Raw genomic sequence first — 18,918 nt, forward strand, 5'->3', positions numbered from 1 at the left:
AATTGATTTTTATATTGTTCTGAAATTCAAATACTTGAAATAAATATTAAAAAAACAATTTAAGTGCTTATTAAAAATATATAAAAAATATAAAAGTAACTAAAATATAAATAAAATAATTAAAATAAAATAGAACAGTTTTATAAGCAATCTAAGCTGCCCAAAGCACTTAATTTCATGAAGAACAATAAATTGGAAAATGTTAATAATTGCTGAGATAGAGTCTCATAATTGCCTGTTAGCGTTCAGTTAGTTAGTTATTAAAACTTTTTCATGGTTTTCATTTGTGCGTAATCTAAATTCTAATTATTTTCATTCAAGAAGTCTTTCAAAATATAATTTCATTCCTGTATTTAAATTACAAGTAACTTTGATATCTGGGTGGCCTACAAAAATTCAAAAAAGTACAAAAAAAATTTAGAGCATTTCACAGCATTTACTATTTATCAAAGATGATTAAAAAAAAATTATTGATTATTAAAAAATAATTTTATTGCGATAATCAACATTAAGCTGGAAACCTATTACTATTAAGCAATTTAAAAGACTTTTTCGTGGTTTTCCTTCGCATGTAACACAAATTTGATTACTTTAATTTAATCTTCATTAAAATAAATTATTCTTATAACTTTCATGAATATGATTGTATTCTGATACTTAAATTGTTAATTACTTTGATCTCTGAATTGAATTAAGCATAATAAGGGTGTTTCATTACATTCACAAAATAAAAAAGCTCACACTTTGATTTCTGGGTTGAGTTAATAAGAAGAGCTTTTCGTTCTGTTCAGAAAGATGGTACCCTATCTATTAAGGATAATAACAATGAAAAAATGTTTATCTATAATTTTTACTCCGATACTTAAATTGCAAATTATTTTATTTTATATACCAATAACAGCGATCTGAAAAACATTTTTGTCTGTTTTTCATAGCGTGTAACGCGAAATTTGATAATTTTAATTTCAATTTAATCTTGATTATAATTAATTATTTTTACAACTTAATTATTTATTAACTTAATTATTTTAACTTAATTTATAATTAATTAATTAAAATAATTAATTAACTTAATTATTTGAACTTAACTTTAATTTATTTATAACTTAATTATTTTTATAAACATAATTATTTTTATAACGTAAATATGGTTTTATTCCGATACTAAAATAGCGAGTTACTTTGATTTTCGGTTAAAAACTACAAAAATTTGAATAACATCTCGTTATAGTCACAAAGAAGTCTCTCAAAGATGCTGAAAAATGATTCATTATAAAAAAAAATTCATTGCGATTACTGAACTTCTAAATGGAATCAAGCCATCTGAAAGATATTTTCGTGGTTTCCCTTCACGTATAATGCAAAATATGATTGTTTTCTCAAATTTTTATTCAAGCAAGGAAGAAAAATATTTATACCATTATTAACCACTCCAAAAACCAGAGTAAATGCTTTATTATAAAACTGATACGTCCAGAATTTGGAATTATGATGAACTTGCCTGTATAATTTGATTCAATAAACTGATTTATTTTCTGCTTCCCTTCTTACCATTATTATTATTTTTTTTTAAGTGAAAAATGATTCTTATACATTACTGTTAGAAAATTTGACGGTTCATCAGGTTGTCTTTTGTCAACATCTGAATAAAATTCGAGCAAATAGTATTATATTTGTAATGGCGAAAATATCCAAATGATAAAATAAACATGAACTTTTTTTACAGTGTTAAAATTAAAAAACTTAAGTACTCGGGTTCCTATGATTTTATTATTTTACTAATAACTTATTCTAGTATGTTATATTGAAATATCTGATATATGTTATATTGAAATATCTGATATATGTATTTTGAAATATCTCATATATGTATATTGAAATATCTGGAGAAAAAAAAAATTCTAACCAAATGTTCTTTGAGTCAGGAAGAGACAAAAAATACCTTTTGATTTTTTTGAAATATGCTTTCTATCACAAACGCCTTAAAATTTTGTTCTCGATAAAAATAATTTCAGATGATTTTAATCCTTCATCTCTTATTAACCTCGTTATATCATGCTTTTGATCAAAGTTCAGCAGCGTGTGCGTTCTTTCTCTCCTAAATATTAATTTGATCCCTACACACGTTTTTTATTCCATTACTTATAAGGATTCGTAAAATATATATTAACTGCCCGGATTAGAGAACAACTGAATTATCTTCTTCAAAAATGGCAGTTATTTAATTTAAATTTGATACTTTTGTGTGTGATCATATCTCAGTGTCAACCATATCGGTGTCACGTATCAATGACATCCAATAAAAATCTAACTGTCAATGAACTTAACTGAGGAGAAGGAATTAACTGAATGCTTAATAAAATAAGAGCTTTCTTTGATGATATGTTTTTTAAATTAGTGGTGAAATCGTCTAATAATTATTTTTAAAAATCGTTGCAAGAAAGGTTTGCAAGCGTATTTTTTTTTTCAGACTCATGCGAGTTAATTCAAATCAAATAAATATACTGTATGTACTCTCTTTTTCTTTCTTCCGGATTCTAACGAATTAAATAGTATTCATACTTATCAAGGTATTTTACAACAAAGTGCTAACATAGTACAAAGGTACATATACTTGTATTGATTTCTGTGTATAGATTTTTTTTTCCTTCTATATTTGCTTTCGGAAATTTAGCTGTATAATATTTTATACCCAATTATGTAATTCTGTTGCGATCGTAATTTTTCTTAGAAAATTATTATTTAGATGATTAGTTGAATATTCATTAAGTACGTTAAGAAGAGGTTTGAAAAAAAAAGTAATCAATATCATGCGTAAATGCTTTGGTTTTTTTTCCTTCTTTTTTTAATAATGTGTTACGTTTGTTTTTTTAAATCATTCATTGCCACTTATTTAATTTAATTACATATAATGTCAGGATAAAAGCATATCTCAGTTTTTACATAAGCACGTGAGAATGTTTTTTTTTCATGAAGTTTTCCTGCTGGTTTGTGTTTAGAGTGATAAATATTTGTTTCAAAACTATAATTTATGTATCTGCAACTGTATCTCAGGACTGACGTTTAGCAGTTAATTCAATAACTAGCATTTTATTCAAGTGTTCCACACTCACCCGTAACTCTCTAGAAACTACATTAAGAGGCACTACTCATGCATGTTCGTATCATATGCTAAATGAACACCAGTTATTTATTCTTCTAAGAATATGGTGTTTGTTTTACTTGCAAATTTCAGATCCCCATTTGTAGAGCACCCTGTTGACATGAATGAAATATTGTAAAACTCATATTGAATATAACTGTATGATATATTCTATATAGTGATTAACTCTTCTTTACTTGAATTTTTTTTCTAGTTAGCTAACTCTAGCAGAGATGACTTATGTGTCCTTTTTTTAGAATTGAACCTTTATCAATAATAATGATTTTTTATATGATTGGTCTGGGCATTAAATGAAATAAATATAAGTATATCGATTATCACTAAATGTCAAGTTTACTACGATGTATTGCAAATTTATTCAATTTCTTTTATTCGTTATGCAAGTCAATTTCCTGAAATTTTGAATTTTTTTTTTTATTCAAATTGACACTATTTAGCGATAAAAAAATCTTTGGATGCATTCTCAGATGTATAAAACAAGCTTTTAAAAATTTTATATAAATTTTACTCAGGTATTTGATAACTTCTTTAATATTTACATGATTTCGTTATAATTTTTTTCTACAAATAACTAATTAATAACTGTTGTTATATTCATTTAGTAAAGTTAATAAACAGTATACGATTTGATAATTAAGAGTTCATTTAGAGCAGAAAACAGAACAGGAATAAATTTAACTTCATCATAGTTATATTCTCTAAACAATAACTGCCTTTTTTTTTCCGTAAAAAAATCACTGAATTTTAAAAATAAAACTATTTTTTTTAAGAAAATAAGATCAAGGCAGAAGAGATTAGATAAACAATATATAATTGATTTTAACAAATTAAATTTAGATATTAAAAAAAAAACTTATAAGGATGGAAAATTTCTTTCTGAAATTAGATATTTGCGTAGATAAACTATTTCAGCTTAAAAATTGGGTTTTAACTTCTAAAATAAATTGATATAAATTAATACATTTAGTTATATTTTTTAATCAAACCATTTTATGTAAAATAATATGTTTCTTAAAAATCTAGCAAATCTTTTTCGTGCATAACATGACCCTGTTTAATCATAACGAACAACTGAAAATGTGTTTCGCTCATTATAATTATGTAAAGTCAAGCGTTAAGGCTAAATTAAATACTATATAAAAATATTTAAAAAATTTTCGCTTTTTTTTTAATTGTTATGTCTTTCTGTCTTGTGCATATTCCACAATGTGGTTAAGCACTGATTAATTCATTGTTTGCTTTTTTCAGTCCATACGAAGAAAAGGTATTCTGCTCACATGCTATAAATAAAAAGTGAATTTTGCAATCGTTCTTGAGGCACATTTCAGGATTTAAAAAAAAAAAAAAAAAAAAAACGAGTAACTCCTTAAATTTTCAGCGCAGTACAAAGAACAATAAAAAATACATACTCTAAATATTCCTCTACCGGTAATTTAAGAGTTTACGGTCTTCAGTAACACGGCTGAAAAGGAGACATGAAAACCTTTTTGTAAAGTTATATCACAAAAATTTTACTACATTTTTAATTAATACTAGAAAGACTGAAACTTAGTATTACCTATATTGCACTCTGAAAAAGTATTACTATGCATTCTGAAGGAGTAACTAATGCGTAAAAAAATTAATTTATGTAATTTTCACCCATACTGCCCTTTTACCTATAGTATTTTTACCTATATACCTATATTGCCCAAAAGCAGTCAAAATGATTGCATTCTGAAAGAATGGCTAATGTGTAAAAAAATTAATTTATGTAATTTTTATAATTTTTTATATTATCTACAGTTATATAACAAGCTAATAATAAATATTAAGGGAATAAAAATTACTTCACTTGGGAAAAAAATTTATGCATTATTATTCGTACAATTTTTGAAAATGAAAAAGCGGTCAAAATGACTTCCTTAGGCAATCTAGTGTTAAGTAAGATTTGTATATGCATTTTACACGGCATGAATATTACTTTTTTATGCGCAATGAATCTGAAATAAAGTTAATTAAGTTTTAGTGCTACTTAAAGGGAGAAAGAAAAAAAATTTTTAATTAAGAAATTTTCTACTTTACTATTAAGTTATAGTATAATGTTTAAATTTAGGATACATTTATCCTATTAAATATTAATAGCGGATTGTAAATTTGAGATGTTATAAACTGGTTAAAATCACAGAGCTTAAATTAACTTTGTATATACACAGCGTGCGGTCCTCAAGTTTGATTTATTAGATTTTGCTATTTTTACTAGCACTATTATGCGAATAAAAAGATGTTAGATCAAAATTCTAAATCTTTTGATTCTTCAAATCGATTTTTACAAAATCTTTGAATTGATATTTTCTATCAACAAAGATCTTCTGAAGAGATGACTGAAAACTAAATATCAGGACAAATGAGTATAGTTTTATATGCAACCAATTTATCAATTTTGTTCGTATCCATCCTTTTATTATTGTTTTGTCTTAAATTTCTCCTTAAATCATCTTAGAGGCTATGTAAACAAGAAATGATTGGTTGTAGACAAGACATTAATATATAATTTATTAAAGAAATACATAAAATAATAAAAAAATTATTTAAAATTATCAGGATTTCTGGAGAAGTTTATTTTTTATACACTCAAGAGCCAAAACATTATGACCACCCCTACATTTTGCAACGAACTCTCCTGGATGACGTGGAAGGTACGTGATCAGGTGGAAGTGGTATTAACTGTTGCTGGAGAGTTTGAAGAATCATTCTTTCACTTACTTCTGTGTGTGATAGGAAAGGCTGCGGATCTAAGCGACTTTGATAGAGAGCAGATTGTAAGGGCTCGAAGGCTCGGAACAAGTATTTCCGAAACTGCATGACTCGTGGGTTGTTCGCGATCTACAGTTGTTAGTGCTTATGCAAAGTGGATGAATGACGGTGAAGCCAGCAGTAGACGACATGGTGTTGGACTTTCACACGCTATCAAAGAAAGAGGTCGTCGGGGATTGTTTCGCTTGGTGAAGCAAAACCGGAGCCAGACAGTGGCTCAGCTGACAGCCCAATACAATGCAGGGTCAAGTAGAGTAGTATCAGAGCACACTGTTCAGCGGGCACTGTTGGATATGGGGCTACGCAGCAAACGTCCCACTCGTGTGCCTTTGCTAACCAAGCGTCATCGCCAACTACGCCTGCGCTGGGCCCGGGAACATCGCGACTGGTCCATGAATCAGTGGCAGAGAGTTGCCTGGTCAGATGAATCATGGTTTATCATTCATCCCACCGTGGCAGTGTCAGGATACGCTGTCTTCCAGGCGAACAGTTGCTCCCTCAATGTACTGTAGGTCATACACAGGCAGTGGTGACGGTATCATGCTTTGGGGGACGTTCTCTTGGGCGTCACTGGGGCCCGTGGTTGTGGCAGAGCAGACCATGAATGCTACAGGGTATCTGAACATCATTGCGGACCAGTTGCACCCTTACATGGCCTCTGTTTTTCCAGCTAGAAATGGAATTTTCCTACAGGTCAACGCTCCGTGTCACAAGGCTCAAATTGTGCTGGACTAGTTCCAGGAACATGACGCTGAATTCCAGTTAATGTCCTGGCCACTTATCTCACCGGATCTCAATCCGATAGAACACATTTGGGATGTCATGAAACGGCAGCTCAGAGTTCAAAGACCACTGAGTCGCAATATCTCGGATTTGTGTGACCGTTGCTTAAACATCTGGTACAATCTGTCACCGGCCATCTACCAAGGACTTGTGGCATCCATGCCAAGGCGGGTTGCAACTGTGTTACGGGCTAAAGGTGAGCCAACTCGTTATTAAGAGGTGGTCATAATGTTTTGGCTCTTGAGTGTATCATTACAACGTTAATTATTATACCGGTTGTTCATTCATTAGTTCGATAACGAATCCGTAAAAACTTGTTGCAACATTTCCCATATTTCAATAGCATTTCGGAGCATACTTCTACGAATTTGATATCTGGTCCTAAACTTTTTGTTACAATAAATGTCGGTTGTAATGTAAAATTTAATTTTAAAAGAACAATTTTTTTTAAATTAGAATATTACACCGATAAGGAAATTCAAACATTGATAATATAATTTGAACTTTTATTCCTTAATATTTATATTTTTCATAGGATGTGAAAATATTCTAAGTCTAATATTCTAACTAATATTTACAAATAAATTCATTCTAATGAAACTCTACATAAAAGGCATTGTATGCTATTTTGTAATATTATTAAAATTTTTACCGTCCCGCAGTGGACGTTAAGACACGGTTCCCAGCAGATAACCGAAGTCAAGCATCACTGGCTACGGTCAGTGTGCGGGTGGGTGACCACTTGGATCAGTCTGCGTAGGGACCGAGGGTGTGCGGTATTGGTCCTCGCTAAACTGTGCTACCGTAAAGTGCTCGACTTCGCGCGCAGGTCGTCGGGCTACCGAAGCGGGGTGCCATCCCTTCCGCAGAGGATCAAAATTGTGATGGCATGTCTTCGGATCATCCTCCGGGATGTTTCCCGACCGTCGCCAATAGCCCATTGTGCAGCTCTAGTGCGACGTAAATTAACAACAACCAAGTAAAAAACTTTATTTGAATTAAAATAAATAATTTAATTCTTTGTTAAAACATTTAGCAGTTTTTTTTTATAATTCTATTTTAAAACAGAATAGGTAAATCCTACAAAGGTAATTGGACCTTTTTACTCTCATTTAAAATAGTATTGTTACTTGTGACTAATGACATAGATAATGAAATGTTTAAATAATTATTATTAATGGCTTGGTTAGGAATAAAATTTATGGTATTTATTTATGCAGCAAGACTAAACTACAAAAATTTAAAGAAATGAAGACAAAATCAGACGAAATTGGAAAAACCCATTCCTTGAAAAAACCTGAATCGGTTCTTTCAGGGATTCGATATTTTTTTAATTTTTTTTTAAAGTTTTTTAAAGTAATAAATGCATTTATCCAATACTGCATTATTTATAAGTATATTGTGTTATGCCTAAAAGTTTCATAAGAATTTCCATGTTCTTTAATATTAAAACTTTCATTATGTCAAGAGAAAAATAAAACAAGATATCTTTAATTTATAAGTAATTGAACTATATACCTACCCTGGAAAAAGGACATTATATAATTCTGAAGAACAGCATTTTTATGTATAGAACTGAGGAGCAAAGAGCCAGCATAACTCACTCCTATACATATGCTTCCAATACATTTATATTTGTAAGTAGACTTGTTAACATAATGTATAGGAAAAAGGGAAATTTCTTACTTTTTATTAAAATATTAATGGTAGAAAACGTTTTTATGAAATACTTTTTAAATAGTCTAATAAAACAACTTTAATTAATTGCCTAAAATATTTTACCACTGAAAAAATTAAGTTAAAAATTCCCAACCCTGGTTTTTTGCTCCATAATTAGCTGAATTTCATGGCCCTGATAAATTTTTTTAATAAATATTTTAGAACTTTCGTTCAATCATTATGGAAAGAGATGCACACACACACACACACACATATATATTATTTATAAAATAATTTGTGGTACATTGTTAGTATGCATTTGCATTTCATATTAAAATATTGATACTGATAATATTGATATTGAGCTAATTGATAATGTTCATGAAAAATCATAGTAATTGTTAAATTTTCTACACTTTAATTACAGCCTAGCATAAATTTTTATAAATAGTGAAGCAAACAGATTCTTCTAATTAGAAGAAAACGATCACAGTACAGCTTACAAAAAAGTCACTTAAGTTCTAAAATTCCACTCATGAAAAGATTCCTGAAAATTGTAATAATCTGTAAAAAAAAAAAAAAAATTAAAAGCATTATATTTATAAAGATAACCCTGAATCAATTTTCTTAACTCAATCAAATTAATATAGAGTCAATATAAAATATACTACTATATAATATATAAATTCTGTAAATAACCCATGCATTATTAAATATATCTTTAAAACTAATTTAAATGTATACTAAATCAATATTTCCACTTCCTTCATAATGTTGATTTGGAGTACCCAGAATTTTTGAAGAATCAAAACTGGAATTTCAACAAGCACTGACCTGGCAATTCTGATAATTCTCAGGTCAGAGTAGTTAAAAATTCAGTGGATGAAAGAGCCTTTTTTTCTACATTTAAGGATTCATCACATTAACTGATGATCATAACAACCTGGAACAAAACTATTAGCATTGCAACTGCATATACAAAACATGAAACACAACTTGTGCTTTTTCAATTATTAAAATTAATGAGCTCTTAATATTAATTTAAAAGTATTATTTATAGTAGTAATGTAATCATAGCATCATTAAACAAGTAATGAAGTATGTAAACAGAAAACTTTAACACATGTAATCTAAATTTTAAAAAGTAGCAATATAATAAAATGTAAAACAATTTTTTATACCATTTGAAGATATTTATACAAAGAAAATTGGTAACTTATTAATGGTAACTTTAAATTTAGGGTGTAATATACTAATTTAACCTTCAAAAGAGGAAAAAAAAAACTGATTTCTTCCCAACCGTGTATTATTAAAGTATAACTTATTAGTCATTCATATTTCCTTTCAAATAATATTCAATATACACAAGTAACTAATTCAAATATGCATATTTTCATACTATTATAAGTAACTATATCCAATATAATAATTAGAAGCACAAAAAATTGCTTTACCCCACATAGATATAATGCAATGAAAAAGACACCTAATTAATTATAATGTAAGAGATTAAAATATCTACAAATATAAAATATGTCGGAGGTGCATACCAATTTTAGATTTATGCAGAGAGGCAGCAACAATAAATGACTAGCAAGTGAAATTGTCACACTAACAATTATTTAGGCAAGAAATGTGACACTTATACTTACTCAGCATCAACACAAGTCTTTGACAGCATGTATTCCAGTAGGTATTTCTATTCCGACAAATTATGGTCATAACAAGCAATTTCATCACTCCCATTTAAGACAAAGACATGCTGAAGGAGCTTTTAAAGGATACACCTGATTAGTTGATGAAAAGAAAGTCTCAACTTGCAACAAATCTAGATATGCAAAACACGAAGACGCACAAATTACAATTTGTGATACAATTGCTACTTACTTGTGCTTCTTCTCAACTATTCAAATTCTATACTAGTCTCTCCATATTATTCTGAACTATAATATTAGATTTAAAAATGTCATTTACAGAAATGTTTAATAAGTAGAATCTTACAAATAATAAAAAACGTAAACACAAAATCTAAAACTTTAATGTATGTAAAATTTAATAAAGGCAATAAGACATAGTAAAAGTACATTGAAATTCTTCATATTTCTTGCAATTAATTGTTTTACTCACTACAACAAAAAATAATTTGGACTTTTAACCACAAAAAATGTGTAAAAAATAATGATGCGACAATAATGAAACAAAATTTGATGAGATACCATATTAATAATTATGTAAGATATTAAAATACATATAAATTATATATACATATATTTTTAATAGAATTTTCTTTATATAAAACTATAAATATTAATAATAGATAAGGTTAATATAAAATATAGTACAACGTAATATATTAACTCCGTAAACAAACCAAGATTAAATATATCTTTAAAACAAATTAAAATTTATACTTATTCAATATCATAACTTCCTTCTTAATGTTGATTTGATAGAAAACTGGACACGACGGATCAAAACTGGAATTTCAACAAGCACTGACCTGGAAATCGTAATAATTCTCAGGCCAGCATGGTTGAAAATTCAGTCGATGAAGGAGCCTTCTCTCTACATTTAAGGATGCATCACAATAACTGATGATCATAACAACCTGGAAGAAAACTAAAAGCATTGCAACTGGATAAACAAAACATGAAGCACAAATTGTGATACAACAGAACTTGTTCTTTTCGATTATTGATTCATGAACCCTTAATATTATTCAAAATTTTAATATTAATTTAAAAATATCATTTATAGTAGTAATGTTATTCTTGAATCATCAAACAAATAATGAAGTATGTAAGCATAAAAACTTTAGCACATGTAATCCAAATTTCAAAAACTAGCAATATAATAAAATCTACATTTTAAATTACCAAGTCCATGATTAATTCCAAGAATTTTTCAAAACTTTACAAAACACAACACTCTGACAAAAACACAACAGCAAATTTAAAAAAGCATTATAACTAGGGCCCTATAAATTATGCGAAGATGCGGAAACCCGCATAATTCACAATTATCCGCATAATTTACAATTTTCCGCGTGAGCGCAGCATATCTGTATAGTTTTTATTTTTCAGCAAAATGTATTCATTTACCAGATAAATTTCTCCTTAAGGGTTTTTTTTCAATTGAAAAATATCTTCTTTTTCAATTCCAAGAATCTTTATGGACAGGTGGACGTTTGCAAAGACTTTCAGTTCATTGCAGAACACGCTCAGATATTAATAGATACTCTTCTCTTTTTCGAAACATGTGGTGTATTTATTCACAAAGCTTACAATAAGATTTTTGATCTGCGGTCTAAACTTCGATGTAATTCTCAGGCATCATACTCACGAAAAGATTCACGCAACGTATTTCTTCAAGAAGTGTTTCAAAAAACAATTGCAAAGTTGAATACCTACTACTCTCCAGAACTAGACGTATTCAAAAAACGCGAGCCCAAGTTTAGTCAACCTGCATTAAACTTCATGAAAGCTGCTCGAGTTTTCGATCCAGAACAAATAGTCAACCTCAATATTGAAGACGACGATGTATTCAAGAATATTCCAGGAATGAGTGGTCAAGATATAAAACTCGAGTATGCTGCTTTCAAAGAATATGTAAAAGAATGTTCAAACCAGGACTTAATTAGATTCTGGAATTCAGAGCTAGTCTCAGAGAGATTTCCAGAACTTACAAAAAAAAGCACGACAAGTGCTCTCAGTGCTTCCTAATTCAGTAGACTGTGAAAGAGCTGTATCCTGCTACGGCCAAATTTTCACAAAACAAAGACAGAGTTTGAAAGAAAGCGCAGCTTCTGGACTAACTTCTCTCATTTTAATAAACTTTAATAATTGTTCTGATGTAGAAAATGGATGTACAATACATAAGAAGGTAATTTAGTTGAAATCTTTACTGTATTCATTGAAAATTTTTTTTATTAAAGCAGGAAAGAAAGTTGAACTTTTTTAAGAGATTTTTTTTTTCAGTTTCAATTGTTTTCTGGGTCATTCGCAACCTGCATGCATAATTTTTAAAAGACACCGCATCCTTGCCGCATAATTTTTAAAAATCGCCGCATCCTAGCCGCATAATTTTTAAAAAATTTCCGCATAATTTATAGGGCCCTAATTATAACAACATTAATTGAAATGATTGGTATAGCCAAAACTGTTGTAATCTGCATCCTCAGTTGATTTTTAATTTAAAAAACAGAATAAATAAAGAGTTGAAGCAATAAAATAGCTGAAAAATAAAAAAGCAATTAATTTCTTTTTTGCAAAATTATATTCTAAAAATACTTTTCTTGCTCATTGATAAGGAAAGAAATACTTGATTTTTCAGTTCTAATTTTAGAATAAAAAAAATAAAAAAATTGCCAATGACTGGCTTGCTTCAACTTGCTAAATCAAGGAAAGTTGATAACTTCTTATTGGTAACTTTAAGTTTAGGGTGTAACATACTATTAATTTAACCTTTTATTCAAAAGAGAAAAAAAGGGGCTTCTTTTCAACTTTGTATTGTTAAAGTATAACTTAAGAAATAAATAAATAATGGTTTCAAGAGAAATAAATAATGGTTTCTACATCTAAACTGCTAGTAATAAACTGTGCTGCTGGATAACTATGCCCAAACTATTTAACTGTAGTTTATTTGAAAACATGATAAATATTTGTGTTATGAATTATGCTAATACTACTAAATCAGCAAGTAAAATTTAAATAGAATCAAATATTAAAAAACAAACCTCATATTTCTTTTAGACTGCCTCTTATACCACACAACTTGCAAACTTAATTCTGGTTTTTCCGATCAGACAGTAACAGACTGATGGCTGAAATAAGAAATTTTTAAAAAAATAACATAAACAACTAACTTTCTGATACAAGAACTATGTTAACCTTAAAGGGGAAAATACAAATCTTTAAAAAATAACCACAGCATCAAACCAATATTAACAAAAATATGGTTTAATAATAAAAGTTTATAAACTTTTCATTGCTTTTTTTTCTGTTTTCTTCTTTAGCCCATATGTCATTTAGGGAGAAAAAAGACCTTACATTACTTTGAAAGTTTTATAAGTAAAAATCAACCATGTTGAATACTTATGCACGATAATTCATTTATTAAGAGGTAAGATTTAAATACTTTTAAAATCTTTCACCATTTTTAGAGATTGAATGCTAAAATAATAAATTTCTAAAATTGATAAAGCAAATAGAATAAATAATTTTTAAAATAATTAATATAAAAAATATATTAATAAATTTATTGTTTAATAATAATAGAGGAAGATAATAACCAGCAAAACATTGACTTTTTCTTAACCTACATTTGATTAAAGACAAATACTGATAAACATTAAAAGATATTTATTTTGACTTTTATTATTTTATTAAAATTTTAATTTGCAAACAGAATACTACAACAATATAGTTGAAGAAAAAAAACTAAAACACTTAAAATGCCACAGTTAATATACAATTAGTTGAATAATCAAAATAAAAAACATTATACTAGTAGCAATAGTACTAACTACTGATACTAACTGAAATACTCGTATTGGCTCCTCTTAATCTGTCTGTCATTTAAGCTAAAAAAAGAATAAAATTAGATGAATCTCTGTGCAATAGACAAATTTTTATTACAGTAATCTCTCTACTTAGTTTTGTATAATGTTACTTTGTATATACCAAATATATTTAAAGTGAAAGAGTATTTATAATTCAGGGGCAATGTTCTTAGCGATCTTCCCTCTGTCCCTCAGGGGCAGAACCACAACCGTTGTGAGAATTAGTACTTAAATTAACTCATAACATTCTATTGCCTCTAAACATTTTTCTCCATTGTGTAAAGTAGTACAAAGAAGAATATCAGGGGAAAAAACTTTCGACTGAATATTTTTCCTTACAGCATCAAAGTGCTAAGTCTGATGCAGTTCTTTGACTACTCTCTCTTGTTTGAATGGGCTGAGTTGTGGTGATCAGGCTTAAATGTCAAGACAAGAGTACAATGTTTTCATGAATCTAGTTAACATATATATAAGTAAACATAAAGTCGTGTATACATACACTTTCTTTTTAGCAACTTAGTCATGCATTCTTCACAGACTGAATATTGCCCTGTCAGTTTTAATGAATGCCATCTTTGCTAATACATTCATCTGCGACATCTCAATAAGGTTAAACATTTAAGAAAACAGTTAAATATGTCACCATGGAATCCCTTAGTAAAAAGAGTAAAGGGGACAGAAGTACAGAAGAAATAAGCAAGGTTTGGTTTACATAGTAGTTTTTGACTTAAACATTAACTGTAAAAAATCTTGGAATTTTGAGAAAATAAAAATTATAGATAGAAAAAAATATAAATAGTTTGTAGTAAATGAAAAATTTAATTTCAAATTAAAATCTAAATAAGTTAATTTAAATTGTTAATATGAGTTATATTCTAAAGAAATATAATAATTTTATATGCATTTGAAATAAAAATTAAATTATGTGTACAAATTGTTTTGCACATAAATGTGATACATATAGAATAAAATTTCTTGATTATAGTATGCATGCTCATAATTTATGTAATAGTTTAGACAATCTAAAAGAATAATAAGAGCAGTAATTGTGAACGAAAATGATAAATATTATCTAAAATTCAAAATAAGAATTTTTCTGTTTCTTTACAGATTCATATTTAGAATTTCTTTTTAACATAAGTTTATAATAAAATTGAAACAAAACTATTTTGAATATGATTTAAGAACTCTCCCCTGTTATGAAGAAAATTCAATACAAAAGCTTCCTATCAAAATAAAATTTAATTAATATATTTTCTAGAAAAAAAATCTCTTTGTATTATGTCTCTGAAATAAACGTAAATCAACTCATCATTTAAATTTAAAATCTCATGATTTTTTAAAATATAATGCTTTTAAAACATACACTTATATTATAAATCTTTAATTAATAAAAATTACCTGTAAATAAAATTTTCATGATGACAAAATATAAAATCCAGCTCAATCAAATCTAGAAAATGGCTTTGAAAAATAATTTTGTTTATGATATGACAGGAAACTATAGATGCAAAATAACTGATTTCAGTCAGTGATAACTGATAGTTGCAATATATGGGTAGCAAGTAAAAATATCCAAGGCATTTTGAATTAATTGAGCAAATGGTGCAGATCTTAGCATTCGAAAGAACATTGGAGATAATATAGTAAATTTACAATTAAAAATATGACTTACCTAGCGAATTCGTTTCATTGCTTAATCATTCCGAGTACGTCCAGCTCAAACATTTTCGCCATTTTCAATCACGTTCAAAAAGCGGGCATCCAAGCAGTTGGCGATAGATTTCGTTTGGCAATCACCCATTTCAGCTGATCGCCAAAGTTTAGGGTTATAAGAGGGCGGTCAGCCAAGACAGTGCGTTTCTTTTAATCTTAAGGCCATATCACACTTAAGGAAATTCGTCCAACTCAACCTCAACTTCAACTTTCTGTTCAATTACTACCTGAAACAGTTGAACTATGGTTGCCATACGGTTGAAAAGAGTTGATCATTGATAAACGAGTGATTTCTTTCTTTTTAGGCGATTTAGCGCTTTATACATAGACGGATAAAAATTTTCATCGAAAGACTCAGCGCGTGTGGTAATTAAATTTAATTTAATCGACGGCAATGGATCCTTCCTCAGCAATTTCAAGTTTGATCATTTACAGTTTGCTAAAGAAAAAAAAAGATAAGAGAAGGACACTTTGGAGTAAAGCATGACGCTTACGAAGACAGAGATTAGGCTGTTAGGAAAATTTATTGAGAGAACTGTTTGTTTTCGTTTGTGCAATCTTTGACATAGAAGTTAAAAATATATAATTAGTTTTAATATTGGAAAAGTAAATTAGGAAAAAAAAATCACCATTTTGTTATAAATATATTCGTTGCATGCTGTATTAATTTCACTTATTATCATAAATTAAACACATAAGTAGCAATGGATTTTTATCTTTAGTTAATAAATATATTTTTAGATTATTCTTCACCTTTAGTCATATAGTACTTATTTTAAATTATTCAAATAAATTACCTTTAAGTTTTTCATATATTTAATAACATAATATAGCTTTTTGCAACTTACATTTACTATGTATATTTTACAACGGAGAAAACAAAATCTAATATAAGAGTAAAAATAAACAGTTATAACAAAATTTAGGAGTTTGATAATTTTTTGCACCAAATTAATGCAATTAATTTTTTTAATGTTGACTTTAAGTTCTTGAAAAATTATTAAAATAGTTTTTTAAGAGTTCGATAAGTATTATTATATATGTTTAGTGAAATACTCTAATTTGAAAAAAATTGTGCTATTTGTAGAAAATTAAAAGTTTATGTGAAACTGAATTTTAAAAAAAAGAAAGCTATTAAACGGCACTATTTTGTTAAAGGTTCAACATGAATAAACACAAACTATTCAAAAATTAGGGAAAAAAAAGAACTGATAAAAGTGAACAATTTATTCCAAAAGCAGTTTCGATTAATTTTTTATGAGCTCTTAAATGATATTTCCTGTGGTGGCGGGATGTTACATTCCAAATGTTCTCTTTTTTCTTCAAGAGTTCAATAAATGTGCTCTCCATTTCGATGATCCATTTAAAAGTTTCTCAAACGGGAGCTTGTTCAAAATTTTGACTCATCTTTGCTGCAATACAAGTAAAAAAATTTATTAAGAAAGGTGAAGCAAATGTATTTAAGGCAACAGACAATAAGGAACAGTCATTAAAAATTACCAACTAATTAATTCTGTCAGCATATTGTTATGGTATGAGTAAGTTTTTTATTATCAGTAAAAACTGAAATAAATTTTTAATGGTTTTCCATGTTTTTATAATAAGATTAATAGAAAGTGAAATTAAAATTATGTATAATTACAAGGAGTATCAGTTACTTGTCCCATTTTTTCAAATATTTAACCTTAAGAAGAAGACTTCTTTTTTAGATAAATAATTTTAACTTTATCTTTAATTTCAAAAAATAAATTAATCTATTAAATTATGAAAAAAGCAGATATAAAAAGTACCTACATATTAGTATATTTAAAGTTAAACGTGTATTAATACTTTTTATTAAAAAAATTGCATTGAAAAAACCTGTTAGGCGCTTTAACGGGTAAAAAAATATTTTCAACTTCCTTCATAATTTATTCAAAACCTGCTTATTAATAATATAAAGAATGCAACTGCATTTGAAAAATTGATCCTTACAGTCTATGTTATTTAAATTTCCATCTAATCTAATTTCATTAAATATTACTTTTTGAAAAAACCCTCTTTAAGTTTTTAATAGTAATACAAAATTACAGATACAAGTTTCTTCAACTTTATAAATATTAAAAACTTAATCATATAAAGCATGCAGATCTATTTGACAAACTTATGCTACACAATAAATTACATAAGATTAAATGTGAATCAATAAGTTTTAATAAAAACATTTTTTTTTAATAAAACCCACTTAGCGTCCCAAGTGGGTTTTTTCAAGGTGGGCCCACTTGTCAATAGAAAGTGCAAAGTAATTGGAAAAAAACAAATTTTTATTCCGCGAATACTGACAAATATACAGTTTAAAAATAAAATAATACAAAGAAATTAATTCTGTCAGCATATTGTTTAGGTATGAGTAAGTTTACTTTTTATAACACAATTTTTTCCTTTGTAAAAAAATATTCAAAATCACTGAATTCAGTACCAACTCTAGAATAATTGCTGGTATAATCTTATCGGAACTATAGAAGGAGCAAAGTAATTGTAAAAAAAAAAACTATATTTGAATTCGGCGAATACTAATAAATATACAGTTACGTACGAAAAAGATTAAATGCAATTCATAAAATTTGTTTATCATTTAAAGTAATGTCAAAATATAAAACAAAACTACTTTTATGTACTTGCAAAATTTACTTCAGATTGGCGAATTTGGCGTAAAAAATCATGCTTTTAATTCACGGTTAAAAACATAACACATTTATAATATAAACTTCTTTAATGGATAGAAACAGATTTATACTTCTTATAAAATAACTTTAAAATCAATACTCAATTAAAAACTCACCTGAATTAATATATAACAAATTAGATTCGCTGCTTTTTCACATAAACTTTGCCGCCATATTGTTTTGACTTGTGCTATCCCATAATCCCATGCGGTTGCTGCCACCTGATTGGTTGAATTGTGAAGTTGAATCAACTTTTTCGAAGAGATCTGAAAGAGTTGAACAGCAGTTGATCCAACTCGGATAAGTATAGCACACCTATGTTTTCGGACGGAGTTGTCTTCGGAGTTGAAGTTGAGGTTGAGTTGAAGGTTGAGTTGGACAAATTTCCTTAAGTGTGATATGGCCTTTAAAGTTCAAAATCAAACGTAGAAAACCATTCTGATGGTTTTCTGACTCATCTATCATGAAATTAGAAGAAAATAAAATATTTACAAAGTAAATTTTTTATTATAAAATAAGAACACTTACGCGTTTAA

The 18,918-nt window shown here is 28.0% G+C and overlaps 1 long non-coding RNA gene across 2 annotated transcripts; it reads right to left on the reverse strand.

The window, feature by feature from the left end:
- Positions 1-8,673: 8,673 nt before the first annotated feature.
- LOC147806538 (uncharacterized) lies at positions 8,674-15,831 on the reverse strand. Of its 2 annotated transcripts, none has more exons than XR_015435944.1 (3): positions 13,939-14,814; positions 13,137-13,223; positions 8,674-8,965 (listed from the first exon to the last, which is right to left on the reverse strand). It is a non-coding gene; the product is annotated as an uncharacterized LOC147806538 (long non-coding RNA). The 2 variants fall into 2 exon arrangements; XR_015435945.1 differs by lacking the exon at positions 13,939-14,814 and adding an exon at positions 15,637-15,831 and having other exon boundaries at positions 8,675-8,965.
- Positions 15,832-18,918: the final 3,087 nt, after the last annotated feature.

The sequence above is a fragment of the Parasteatoda tepidariorum genome, chromosome 8 (assembly GCF_982258835.1).
Source record: "Parasteatoda tepidariorum strain Cologne lab strain chromosome 8, Ptep-v5.0, whole genome shotgun sequence".
NCBI classification, from domain to species: domain Eukaryota; kingdom Metazoa; phylum Arthropoda; class Arachnida; order Araneae; family Theridiidae; genus Parasteatoda; species Parasteatoda tepidariorum.